Source organism: Apodemus sylvaticus, chromosome 11 (genome assembly GCF_947179515.1).
Source record: "Apodemus sylvaticus chromosome 11, mApoSyl1.1, whole genome shotgun sequence".
Lineage (NCBI taxonomy): Eukaryota > Metazoa > Chordata > Mammalia > Rodentia > Muridae > Apodemus > Apodemus sylvaticus.
The window spans coordinates 37,419,110-37,432,733 of record NC_067482.1 but is presented as its reverse complement, the minus strand read 5'-3'; positions in this window follow the sequence as shown (position 1 = coordinate 37,432,733).

Sequence of the window (13,624 nt, the reverse complement as noted above, 5' to 3'; positions counted from 1 at the left end):
TTTGGGTTTCCTCTCTCTTGTTAACCGTCTCCTTTTCTAGTGTGGCTGGCTGCTGACAGGTAATGGGCCCCAATGACTCATCTCAAGTGGCCTGGGCTCTTGAGGTTTCTTCTTTCTCTTCTTTCTCTTCCCTTCTCTCCCTCAGCAGGAGAGTCACAGCCTGCTCAGTCACAGCGAGCCCACCCTGGGCTCTTTCTATGACAGTCTATTAAATTCTGACAAATTGTCCTCAAGCTCCCCTTAAATTCTTTTATTAATGAGACTAAGAACCCAAAGAAGAGATATTTATTTATTTCACAGGTGTACTGGCTGGTTTTGTGTCAACTTGACACAGGCTGGAGTTATCACAGAGAAAGGAGCTTCAGTTGGGGAAGTGCCTCCATGAGATCCAGCTGTGGGACATTTTCTCAATTAGGGATCAAGGGGGGAGTGCCATCCCTGGGCTGGTGTTCTTGGGTTCTATAAGAGAGCAGGCTGAGCAAGCCATGGGAAGCAAGCCAGTAAGAAACATCCCTCCACGGCCTCTGCATTCCTGACCTGCTTGAGTTCCAGTCGTGACTTTTTTTAATTACAAACAGCAATGTGGAAATGTAAGCTGAATAAACCCTTTTCTCCCCAACTTGCTTCTTGATGTTTGTGCAGGAATAGAAACCCTAAGACACCAGGTATGGCTTTCCTGGGACTCCCCAAGATCTCCCCGTTTCCCCAGAAATGGGCCATTCCTGTGCCCTAGATGGCTTCTACACATCTTCTGGGGATTAGGAGAGTAATGGGATGGTACAAATAACTCTATGTACATCAACATGATGATTTACGAGAAACTGAATTTTTTTTATCCCAAATTACAACTCAGTTAATATGAAATACATATGCCAGAAAGCCCTGTAACCATTAAGGAATGTAATGCATAATTTAAAATCCTCCAAAGCACAAAGCCAACCTGTGGTCTGGGGCACAGCGTCAGCTCCAAAGGAAACTCCAGTTCCACAAACCCCAAATGTAGTCCAAGTCTCCAGAGATGAGTTCAGCCTGAACTAAAGGAGGATTTCTGCAGCTTAGCTAAGAGCCAGCATTCCTCTGGAACTGTAAAGCCGATTCCCCTCCAGCAAAAGCTGTCATTTCCCTTGCCACTGGTAGAAGGGACTCAGGGCCACTGGTGATGCCTATTAGCAAATCAAAGCTCATCTAGCCTCCACACTACCTCAGTAACACAAGTACACATTCCCTGCTAACACCCAGCCCTTCTTACCTCCACCCCTTCCCTAAGCTCCCTGCAGGATGGGTTCCCCCCTCCCCCCAGCCCCCAGCTACTCATTCTCCTTATAACCCTGCTATTCTTTTTTTTTTTTTAAGAATTATTTATTTTATGTATAAAAGTACATTGTAGCCGTCTTCAGACACACCAGAAGAGGACATCCCATCACTTTACAAGATGGTTGTGAGCCACCATGTGGTTGCTGGGAATTGAACTCAGGACCTCTGGAAGAGCAGTCAGGGTTCCTAACCACTGAGCCATCAGTCCAGCCCCACCCCTGCTGTTCTTGACGTAGGTTCCCTTTCTCTCTGCTCTGTCCCTGCTTCCCTCACTATGTTTCTCTGATCTCTAGCCTCTGCCATTCTCCCCTGCCTCTTTCTCAGAGAGCCCTGGTCACATCCAGTCTGCTGGAGTTCAGTGTTCAGTCTACTTTCTCTCTCTGCTCTGAACTCTTCCAGATGCCTCTGACAGTTCTCTCTCTCTCTCTCTCTCTCTCTCTCTCTCTCTCTCTCTCTCTCTCTCCCCTCCCTCCTCCCTGTCTCCCTCTCTCCCTTCTCTCCTCCCTCTTCCCTCCCTCTCTTCCTCTCTCTCTCCCTCCTCCCTCCCTCCCTCTCTCCTTTCTCTCCTCTCTTTCTCCCTCCCTCCCCTCCTCCCTCTCTCCCTCTCTCCCTCCCTCTCTCCCTCCTTCCCCTCCTTCCTCTCTCCCTCCCTTCCTCTCTCTCCCTCTCTCTCCTTCCCTCTCTCCCTCTCTCCATCCCTCCCTTCCTCTCTCTCCCTCCTCCCTCCCTCCCTCTCTCCTTTCTCTCTTCCCTTTCTCCCTCCCTCCCCTCCTCCCTCTCTCCCTTTCTCCCTCCCTTACTCTCTCTCCCTCCCTCTCTTTCCCTCTCTCTCCCTCCTTCCCCTCCTCCCTCTCTCCCTCTCTCCCTCCCTTCCTCTCTCTCTCCCTCTCTCTCTCCTTCCCTCTCTCCCTCCCTCCCTCCCTCCTCTCCTCCCTCTCCTTCCCTTTCTCTCTCTCCCTCCCTCTCTTTCCCTCCCCCTCCCTCTCTCTCCCTCCCCTCCTCCCTCTGTCCCTCCCTCCTTCCCTCTCTCTCTCTCCCTCCCCTCCCCCCCCTTTCTCTCATATCTACAATAAAAACCTCCATCCTAACCACACCATGGAGTGGTCATGTTCTTAGTTTACACATAAAGCACTGTCCATCCCCAAACTTCCTGGCATAAGAATGGACACAGTGAGGCTACCAAACTCCGTCATCTTATGGGTAGAAAGAATGATCTATTTGGAAAATTCAAACCGCCAAGGCTAAATGTTGAGGATGAGCAGAGAGGATAGTATATGGCAGGAACTTGCCACCCACGCGGTGGGAACTTACATACAGGCGTGTAAGTTGGAACAGCCCAGAAACTAAAGTAGCGGAGGGGCGGGCTCATGGGCCAGCAAGCTGGGAGGCAGCTTGGGGGTCCCATCTGTTTCAGGCCTGATTGAGTTCAGAGGGAACTAGTGCTCCATTGTAAAATATACTCGGCCATACAGGATGTAGTGGCTTTTCCTGATGAACAGACACACCCCTTCACAAGGTTTCTGAGGGATTTTAGGCTCTGTTTATCTGCTAGCAATCCTTCTGATTACTTTGTCAGAGTCCAGCCTGAGCTGAGCCCAGGCTATCAATTAGGGCAGTGTCAATAGGACTATTACTTTTGGAGCCCACTTTGGCCCTAATATCTGGGACTGTACCATCCTGTGATTATTGCTTGATTCCAAGGAGGTAGGAAGCCAAAAATGTGATCTTACCAGGCTGAAAGCTGATGATACTTAACTTCAAAAAAGTCAGTAATGCAGTGCATCTTAAACCCTGGTGTTATGAACTGATTCCATGCGCCGTACAAACCCTCAGAGCCGTGCACACACTGTATTTTCCAGGGGCCTCCATCCAGAGGTACTCAGCAAATAAATTCCAAATTACAGATATGTTGTGTTATTTGTGTTAAAATGGAAGAACATTTTGCCTGTTCTAATTAATCCCTTTCCTCCGGACTAATTTTAACACTAAATCTGTGAAGGTGTTAGGAATAGCCTGTTTTCCTGTGTTTTTTGTACTGTCAGGTAGGTCCCTGTCACGCATAGCAGTCGGTGGCCCGAGACAAGTGGACAGTCCCCATTCAACTTCTTTTTTGGCTTCTCATGTTGGGAACAAAGCCCATTCATCAAGTCAGGCACGCTGCTCTGATTATTAGGATAACAGCCCTCTGGATCTTGTTCAAGAGGTAAAAAGTAAAGAAACAAATGACATCTTTTTCTTTTATTTTCTTCCCCCATTTGCCCATTTGAGCATCTGTATTTTAAACTTTGTGACAAATGCTATAAACTGTCCTCTCTGAGATTTCTTCTTCAACAGGCACTGTGTGTGAAATTGGCACCCACTGGGTAAGCCCACCTTATCAGGAGTCACTCATTGAATTGTCAAGTAGGTGAATAAATTAATAAATTTCTCTTTGTGGGAGAATACTAGCTGATAAACTAAATTCTGTCTTTTAAAAAAAGCCCCTTTATCATTGTTCTTTATAAATCCCCAAATTAACTTTAAAAGAAGAAAAGAAAAAAAACCCTAAGACTATGTAAACAGAAAGTTCTTGAACATCATTCTTCCATGGAGATGAGATAGGCAGAGGCATCCAAAAGGCCAGCTTGGGTTGTTAACGTGTCATGTATCCCTATGATGGCACCTTGATCAAGCATCAATAGTAAGATAGTACAAACATGTAGATGTAACACACACACACACACACAAAGAGAGAGAGAGAAAGAGAGAGAGAGAGAGAGCTCTCACCTTAAAGGATATAAGAGACAATTTATTCTAGAGCCATTTCAAGTGACTATGGCCCAAGAACACAGATTTAGGTTGCTCCAAATTCCATATTTCATCATAGAATCAATTTCATAGTTTTAAACAAAGAATGTCATAAACCTGGGTAATATGTTTTATGATGCGGTGGGGTGGGAGGGGTGCCTCCGTGGGCCCATGCTGAGGCACCCCCCACTCAGGAATCAGCCATGTGACAGGTCTAGTATAAAAGGAAGTTTATTTGGGACAGAGAATGGGATCTGGGGGAGGGAGTAGAGGCAGAGGAAGAAAGACAGAATGACAGAGAGAGAGAGAGAGAGAGAGAGAGAGAGAGAGGATGGAGAGCCCTTTTATACATTAGCTAGGCTCCTGCCTAGCTGTTGCTAGGCAACTGTTGGGCGGAGCTTAGAGGAAATGCTAGCACTAGGCAAATCTAAAATACATTGGTGGGTACATCAGAGGATGGTTATATCTCGATGGGGGAAGCTCTTCTGTAGGCCTCAGATGCTATCTGATGATGTTCTTAACTTTTAGGTTGGTAGAAGCTAGTGGTCTACTAAGTTAATAGATTGTAAAAAGGTTTTCTCTGTTAGTCACAGGATGTTAGTTCTGGCACAGAGGTGGGCAGTGGATGGCTGTGAGGAAGCTAAAGCTAGCCCAAGATATGGTAGTTAGCCTCTGGATATGCAGTGCCAACCTGTCCACCTCACTTCAGTTTTAATCAGTGCTTACAGACACAAACTCTTTCCAGGAACTGTCATTCACAAGAACAGGACAGCTTCATATCTGCCTGACTTCAGAGAAAGAACAGTGCAGGGGAAAGGAAAGTTAGCCTCTCCCTTTCCTTGAATGACCCTTGACTATGTATTTCCAGATGCCTGATGTGATAAGATAGAAACAAACAAAGAAACAAAGAAAGAAAGAAACAAAGAAAGAATCAAAGAAACAAAGAAACAAAAAGAAACAAGCAAAGAGAAAGCTGTAGTTCTCATTCAGGTCTATCTATGTATCTATGTACTTATTTAACATCTATTTATCTTTATTGTACGTGTATGAGTGTTTGCTTTCATGTCTGTGTGTGTACCACAGTGCTCATGGAAGCCACAGAAGGGTCAGATCCCCTGGGACTGGGATTGCAGATAGTTATGAGCTGTCAAGTAGGTACTGGGAATTGAACCCGGGTCCTCTGCAAGTACAGTTAGTGCCCTTAACCACTGAGCCGTCATTCTCAAACTTCTGATATATTTAATATTTATTAGAAAATAGTAACATCAAGAATTCAGGGTAAGAGCCATACAGGAAGGTTTTGGCACCAGATATATGTGAGGGGTGCAGGGAAGAAACTGCCAATGTGACTGGCTGTTCCAGTGTGGTTAAGGTTTTTACTGTAGGTTACAGAGAGAATGACTGGAGACATCTGGAAGAGTCCAGAGCAGGGAGAGAAAGAAGTGAACTGAAATTGGCCAGCTGACTGGACATGGCTAGGGCGCTATCTGAGGTGAGGGTGGGAATAGCAAGGGAGAGAGACTAGAGAGGTTGTGGGGAGAGCTGGAGCAGAGAGAATGGACTGTCAGAAGGATGAGTAGCTGAGGGGAGGGAAGGGGGTGGGCTGGGAGTTTGGGGGAGGGGAGGGAGAGAGGGCTAGCATGCTAGCATGGATTTGAAATGTGTAACAGGAACTCGTGGTGCTGAGGGAGGCTGGGGCTTTGATGTTAATAGACGCCATGGGTCTCATCTCTCCACTCTCTTCTGCCTGAGGTAAGGGAATTGACTCCCTTTGGTAGATGGGAACTGGTTTTGCAACTTCCTGAGGAATGCTGGTTTTTAATCTAACCACCAAAAATCTTCCTACAGCCCCGATTCACCTCATCTCTGGCATAGAGTTGTGGATATAGTCTTTTGGAGTTGCAAAACTGGAGTTTCCTTCAGAGCTGACAATAGCCAACACATTAATAGATACAAAAGGTTCTATTCAAAAACTCTTGAGTAAATGGTCACGTTGTTAATACAAACTTTAGTCACCACTCTTATGTAGTCACCCTGACCTTACTATTGTGTTTTTTAGTTTACTAAATTAAATTAATCCACTTAAATTAATCCACTTAATAGGAACACTGCAAGGGTGAAGGTTCACCATTCTCCTCCACCAGCTTGTCTGTCTTAGCTTCTGCCTCCCACAACCAGCCCTCAACTCCTGTGCCTGCTGTAGGCCATCAGGCAGACAGATACTCCTCATTTTTACCTGGCTTAGAGCCTTTTCTAGTGGTTCCATGCCAAACTCCCAGCATGCCACGGGTGAGTGGAACTGTGATGAACGGGAACCTTTCCAATACCGTCCATTCAGTGCAGCAAGGGTTTGATAGAAAAAAAATTGAGACACAGATTCAGGCTACAAATGCAATGAAAAAATAAAAGCAAACAGGCAAAAATAATATGAACCAGATGTCACATTTAACCTAATTTATCCCAGTTGATATTTTTAATTAATTATTTTTTTTTATGTGTATGGCTGTTTTGGTTGAATGTATTATCTGTATACCACATGAGTTCTGGGTATTCTCTGAGACAAGAAGAGGGTATTGGATTCGTTTGACATTACCAACAGTTATGAGCTGTCCTGTGGGTGTTGAGAATTGAACCCCTGCCCTCTGAAAAAAGAACAAATGATCTTAACCACTTGAGTCTCTCAAGCCTATTTTAGTAGTAGTAGTAGTAGTAGTAGTAGCAGCAGCAGCAGTAGTAGTAGTAGTAGTAGCAGCAGCAGCAGTAATAGTAGTAGTAGTAGTAGCAGCAGTAGCAGCAGCAGCAGCAGCAGTAGTAGCAGCAGCAGCAGCAGCAGCAGCAGTAGTAGTAGCAGCAGCAGCAGTAGTAGTAGTAGTAGTAGCAGCAGCAGCAGTAATAGTAGTAGCAGCAGTAGCAGCAGCAGCAGTAGTAGTAGTAGTATCAGTAGTAGCAGCAGCAGCAGTAGTAGTAGTAGTATCAGTAGTAGCAGCAGCAGCAGTAGTAGTAGTAGTATCAGTAGTAGCAGCAGCAGCAGTAGTAGCAGTAGTAGTAGTAGCAGCAGCAGTAGCAGCAGCAGTAGCAGCAGCAGCAGTAGTAGCAGCAGCAGTAGTAGCAGTAGTAGTAGTAGCAGCAGCAGCAGCAGCAGCAGCAGTAGTAGTAGTAGTAGTAGTAGTAGCAGTATTTTGCCAACATGATGGCATTTATTATGCTTGTCGATGCCACAGGAAGTAACTTGCAAGAAAATAGGAGGGCCCTCAACAGGGTCCAGTGTTCTTCTGCTGTGTGGAGTTGCCTAGACCCAGGCTGTGCCAGGGGGTCAGAGCCAGGTCCGCATCCTGATGGAGAGAGAGAAGGCTCCTGGGATAACTTTTCCAGAGTCCTTGCTGCGCCTCCACTGGACAGCGGGGAACCTCAGGGATTCACCCTCACCTGGGCAGCCACAGACAGTACTGAGTTCCCAGGCTCAAAGCTGGAGGTGAGGGGCAGGTGTGCTCTCAGAGAGAAGGTGCTGAACTGTAGTAGCTTGTCACTGCCACCCGCCAGGCTCCTCCCAGTCCTGCAGGAATACTTTTGCTGCCTGGGTTTCTCAACTCATGTCAGAAGTCCTGGGTGGGAGAGACCCCTGGACCTGGTCCTGGGTGAGAGGGACCCCTGGACCTCGCGTGCCCTTCCCTTCCAGTCCCTGGGGTTTTCTGAGGTTCTGGAGCACCCAAGAGCACCCCGTGGAAGGGATCCCTCCACCTTCAATGCGGTGGCATCCTCCAATAGAAGAGAAAGGTATGTGGGAACAACAGGTGTGCTAGCACTGGGAGATTCCTGAGCAGCTGTAGTTTTTGGGGTACTGACAACAGAAACTTGGACCAGTAGCCCTCTAGAGACAGTTACACTACCAGCTTTTGCCTCCGGCCGCATCTCAGGTCTGTTTTTGTTGCTGTTGCTGTTGTTTTGTTTTGTTTTTTTCTGAGGCTTCCAGCTTTTAGAACTGGAATTTCTCTAGATCTTCTCCCTGCTGGTGGCCACTGCGGGAACTATTCAGCCTCCAATTATGTAAGCCAATAATAAATCCCTTTTGATAAATTATATATATATATATTATGGCTTGTGTTCTTCTAGGGAACTGTGACTTGTGTCAGGACCACGCCAAACGATGCGGACGAACCACATCTGTAATACTCCTTTTCCATGAAAAGTGGGCGGGGGAAATCACACCCTCTGAATCACTGTTCGGGAAACATGTTTCACCTTGGAAAGCACTACCATTGTAGCTTCCACAGGCTCAGCTGTGACCTGACAAAACTTCTAGTCATATTTCATGTGATCCCTTTATGAACCTTAAAATCACCCCACACGCCTTCAGGCGGAATTTGGAAACCCTCAAACCCGGTCCCAGAACAGATTCCTCAACTGGGACATCCCAGAGTGTACACACCGAGGTCTGAGCCAACCACTCACTCCCTTTGGGCATTCCTGAAACTACACAACACTCTGCACAGTATGCTGAAGACTGCTGACTTAGACACCTGGTCCTGCTCGCCTCTTTTTCTCCTAATAAATTCTTACAACTCAAGCTTTCAAAGTGCCTGATTGTCAACTAACTGCCCCCGGAGTACATCTACCATAGCTGAATTCTATTTTCTTTCAGGCCATGTGCAAAGTCAATATGGAGTGTGGAAAAGACTATTTAAAGCATAGAGTTAGTTTTCCCATTATCTCCACTACTTGTAAAAATAGCATACACTATGTCATCTCGAGCAAGAACTGTCACACAGCTCTGCTATCTGAACTGGTCCACATGACTGCACAACTCTGCTGGCCTTTGATGACGTGGGCCTAGTATAATTAGGCTAGCCATAGGTACAGGATATGAACACTGTGTTCTGACATTTTGCCATTTGTGAGTCAGTGAATTATAAACCCGTAGAATGATAGACTTTTATCAATGGAGGGGTTAGATATACTCCAGACAAAAATCATCTAATTGAGAGGGAAGACAGCAGTTTTCTTTTAAAAATAGTACAGGAGGGGCTGGAGAGAAGACTCAGTAATTAGGAGCACTTGTTGCCCTCACAAGAGATCCAGGTTCCACTCCCAGCACCCACCACGTGGCTCATAATCATCTATAAAGCCATTTCCAGGGAATCCAAAGTCCTCATCTAACTTCTGATGCACAAAATGCACATATATGCACATAAAATAAGATAAAAATCTAAAATTAGAAAAATAATTATAACAATTATTTTTTAAATTATAAATATATAAATTATAAAGATAATATTAATATAATTATAAAAATAATTAATGCTACAGGTCCTGACCTAGATTTTAATGCAGAAACTTCAAAACTCCAGCTATGGTCTAGGGAGCTGGCTCAGCAGTTAAGAGCACTGGCTCCTCTTCTAGAAGGCCTGGGTTTATTTCCCAGCACCTGCATGGCAGCTAACAACTGTCTACAACTCCAGTTCCAGGGCATCTGACACCCTAACACTTGCAGGCAAAATATAATATTGCAGGCAAAATATAATATTGAAGGCATAAAATAAAATTAAAAAAAATCAAAACTCCATCTATTTCAAATCATTCAGATTAATGGGAAGTGGTCAGGAAAACCAATTTTAAATCATAAAATGTAATGACTGAATAAATAAGCTATAAGCTTAAGAAATATGGTAGCAAAAAGAAAAGGAAAGGAATAGGTGCTAAGACGTGAAATCAAGCAGTTCCATTCATGTGTATTCTGTATCTTACAATGCCCTAGGACAGGAGTTTACATAATCTGTCATACTTCCAAAGAGCATGTGACACGTGAGCCAACATGTTAGTTACAATACGTAAGGATACTTTCCCCCGTGGTTAGCCACAGTTATAGCATTGGTAAAATAACCAGTTAAGACTTCAGCCAGAAATTAAAGGCATTAAAATAGAGCAGAAGAGAGTTAATGACAGAAACACTCCCTGAGAAGGCAGTCATTAAACCGCTAGAATGCCTTACCACAGAACGGGCTCTTTATAAATGTCAAAGTTACTTGTTTTTCACTCTTAAGTCTGTTCAAGGAAATGTATTAACATACCATGAAAGATTTCTCTATTTGTCCCAGGAAATCCATTCCCTCCTACCTATGATTACAAGCATTTTAGAAAACCCAGGGATAAAACCTCACCCATAACCCACCAGACTAAACATGCAGACAACGAACACTGGAGTGCTGTGCTTTCTTTCCCAGTGCCTGTGTAGGTGCTTTTGCTTTGTATGGCTTTGCTCATGGTATAAAAACATTTTTCTGGTCCCTTTCACTGACTAGGACAGAACCGTTTTTTCCTGTAAGACATTATACTCAGATGAGGCATGATGAGATATCTTTGTGACATCGTCATGCCTTTTATTTCCCCCACACCATAATGACTCATGACCTCGTGTCCCTTGGGGACTGTGAAATAAAGAAGTCTACCACCTAGATAGGGTCACTGAGGTCTAGTTCTGAATGTGAAGATCAAGACACCGACCAGGGGCTGGAGAGATGACTCCATGGTTACTACTCTTCAGAAGTCCCAGGTTCTGTTCCCAGCACACACATGGTAACCTATAGCCATCCTTAGCTCCAGCAGCAGAGCTTCTGATACCTTTTTCTGACCTCTGAGGGCATAAGGCATACACATGGCGACCATCCATAGTGCAGGCAGACATACACATAGAAATAAGTAAATCTAAAAGCATAATAAAGACGCAGCCAGCTTCTTCATCCCCATGTATGGCTGTGAGATGCCCTGGGTGGGACCCCATTGTTGACAATGGAGCTCCTCCTGTCAGGAAGGCTTGGAATTCTAGAACAGAATAGAAGTTGTCTGACTGAACATGCTTGAAAGTATGGAGATCCCACAAAGTTACAGTGGATTCCAGAAGTCTAGGGAAAAAAATGTGTGGGACCTGCCAGATCCCAGCTTTCCATGGGGCTCATATATAATAGCCATTGGAAGGATCCTAAAGTGGGCAGGTAGTCTCCATACATTTTAAAAAGACACACACTGGTGCCAGGTGAGCACACTGAGCTGACCCCCATCTAGGAGGGGGCCCTCTTCCTTCCATTGCTTTCTCCCCTATAAGGTGAATGTGAGAGAGACTGAGGCCCTGAGGTCATTTATCAACCATAGTTTGCATACATGGATATCAAAGAGTTAATGTATCTATGGTTTTTTTTTCCCGAAATTTAGCTGTCACCGAATTCTAAGGTGTTGCTATATAGACCCTAAAACTGACAACAGAAGATGGCTTATAAGCAGTGATTCTCAGCCTTCTAATTCTGCAACCCTTTAATACACCTCTTCATGGTGTGGTAACCCCAACCATAAGTTTATTTTCTTGTTTTATTTGGTTTTGTTTGGTTTTTTGGATTTGGTCTTTTCGAGACAAGGTTTCTCTGTATAGCCCTGGCTGCCCTGGAACTCACTCTGTAGACCAGGCTGGCCTCGAACTCAGAAATCCACCTGCCTCTGCCTCCCAGAGTGCTGGGATACAGGTGTGCGCCACCACCGCTCGGCTCATAAGTTTATTTTCAATGCTACTTCATAACTGTAATTTTGCTAGTGTTACGAATCATAATGTAAATATCTGATATCTCCTACGTGTCTTAGTTAGGGTTTCTATTCCTGCACAAACATCATGACCAAGAAGCAAGTTGGGGGGGAAAGGGTTTATTCAGTTTACACTTCCACATTGCTGATCCGAACAAGTCAGGACTGGAACTCAAGCAGGTCAGGAAGCAGGAGCTGATGCAGAGGCCACGGAGGGATGTTCCTTACTGGCTTGCTTCCCCTGGCTTGCTCAGCCTGCTCTCTTATAGAACCCAGGATCACCAGCCCAGGGATGGCACCACCCACAAGGGGACCTCCCCTCTTGATCACTAATTGAGAAAATGCCTTACAGCTGGATCTCATGGAGGCATTTCCTCAAGGGAGTCTCCTTTCTCTCTGTTAACTCTAGCTTGTGTCAAGTTGATACAAAACCAGCCAGTACACTATGAAAGGGTCATTTGACCCCCAGAGGGTCATGACCCACAGGTTAAAAACTGCTGGTTTATTAAAAAACAAAACAAACAAACAAGCAAAAGAAAACTAAATATCTTTAAATACCTGCCCCAGGTAGGTATTCAAATGTTTGTTTCAGGGGTGAATGTAAGGACAATAGGAAACAATAAATTTCATTTGCAGTCAGGTGACTCCATCATGTAGGGTAATGAATCTAGTCCATGGAAAAACGTTCTTTGATCATACTTTACTGCCTAAACTCAATTAGCCATGAGTTTATCTAAATATTTTCTAACTCACAGTTGCAAATTACATACATTTCAAAAGTAGCAATTTTCAAAATATTTATTATATGTATTATTAATTATTATATTAATAATTAATATAATTGATATAATTATATCAACCATATTGATCATTAATAATTAACATAATTATTAATATGTATATTGAGCTCATCCTCTTGGCATGTGACTTTGTGAAAGAAAACATTCATTTGGATTCATGTTGAAACAATTCATGGGTTTTTTTAAAAATTCACTTCGTTGCATGCAGTGCTAGAAATGGCTGAGATTAATGGTTGCCTAACACATGGTGGAGATGTCTGCTGAATAGCACTGTAGCAAATGGCTGCTAATGGATCCCGTTGGATATTGAAAACATTAGTAAGCCTGACATGAATTATCTGCCAAGTAGAGCAGTAAATCTAACGCCTCATTTGTAAGTGTGAAAATATTGGTGAAAATGCTTTTGCATGCATATATTGCACAAACTTTAATTGTTTATGTGTATTAATTTAGCTGTCTGGGACAGGAAAGCACACATGCTTTTCTAGTGGTGACACGTGTGTGTGGCAGACAAAGGACAACTTGTAGTTGACCCTCTCCCACCATGTCACATGGGTTCCAGGACCCAACTCTGGTCACCAGGTTTGGCAGCCAAGGCCTTTACCCACAAGCCATATACTTGTCATAGAGTGATGTTTTAGAAGAGTATATAGTGATACAGAAATATGTTAGAGCAAAAATGGCACAGAAAACTGTATAAAGCAGATGGACTTTATGACATCATCTTTGGTTAAAATGAACAACTGCACTCGTGAGAGTGGGGCATCAGAAGCGCAGGCCACATGTTTGGTAATACCAACGATGAATAGGGCTGCTTCTTGATTTGGCTTTAAAACAGTTTGCACAAGGAGGACAATGTTCAATTCCTAGATGACTTTCAAGCTTGGGTTGGCTCCGCTGCATAGTCTTACGGGAAAAGTATCTTTTCCTGCTCTCACAGTTATTAAAAAGAGTAGTAGCCTGTGCCGCTTTTGATTTCTGGGTGGAAAGCAGTAATGACCACATCAGCCATTGTCCAAGCATCTGTCAAGGTGGACTTGGGTGTGAGCTCTTTCACGGTGCATAAAAATAAGTGGCCACGATTGTTATGTTCATAAAAAGAGAAAGAGGTTTAGAGAATGGTATACGGCGCTGTGGGGGAAGGGGGTGCCTAGGCGGGC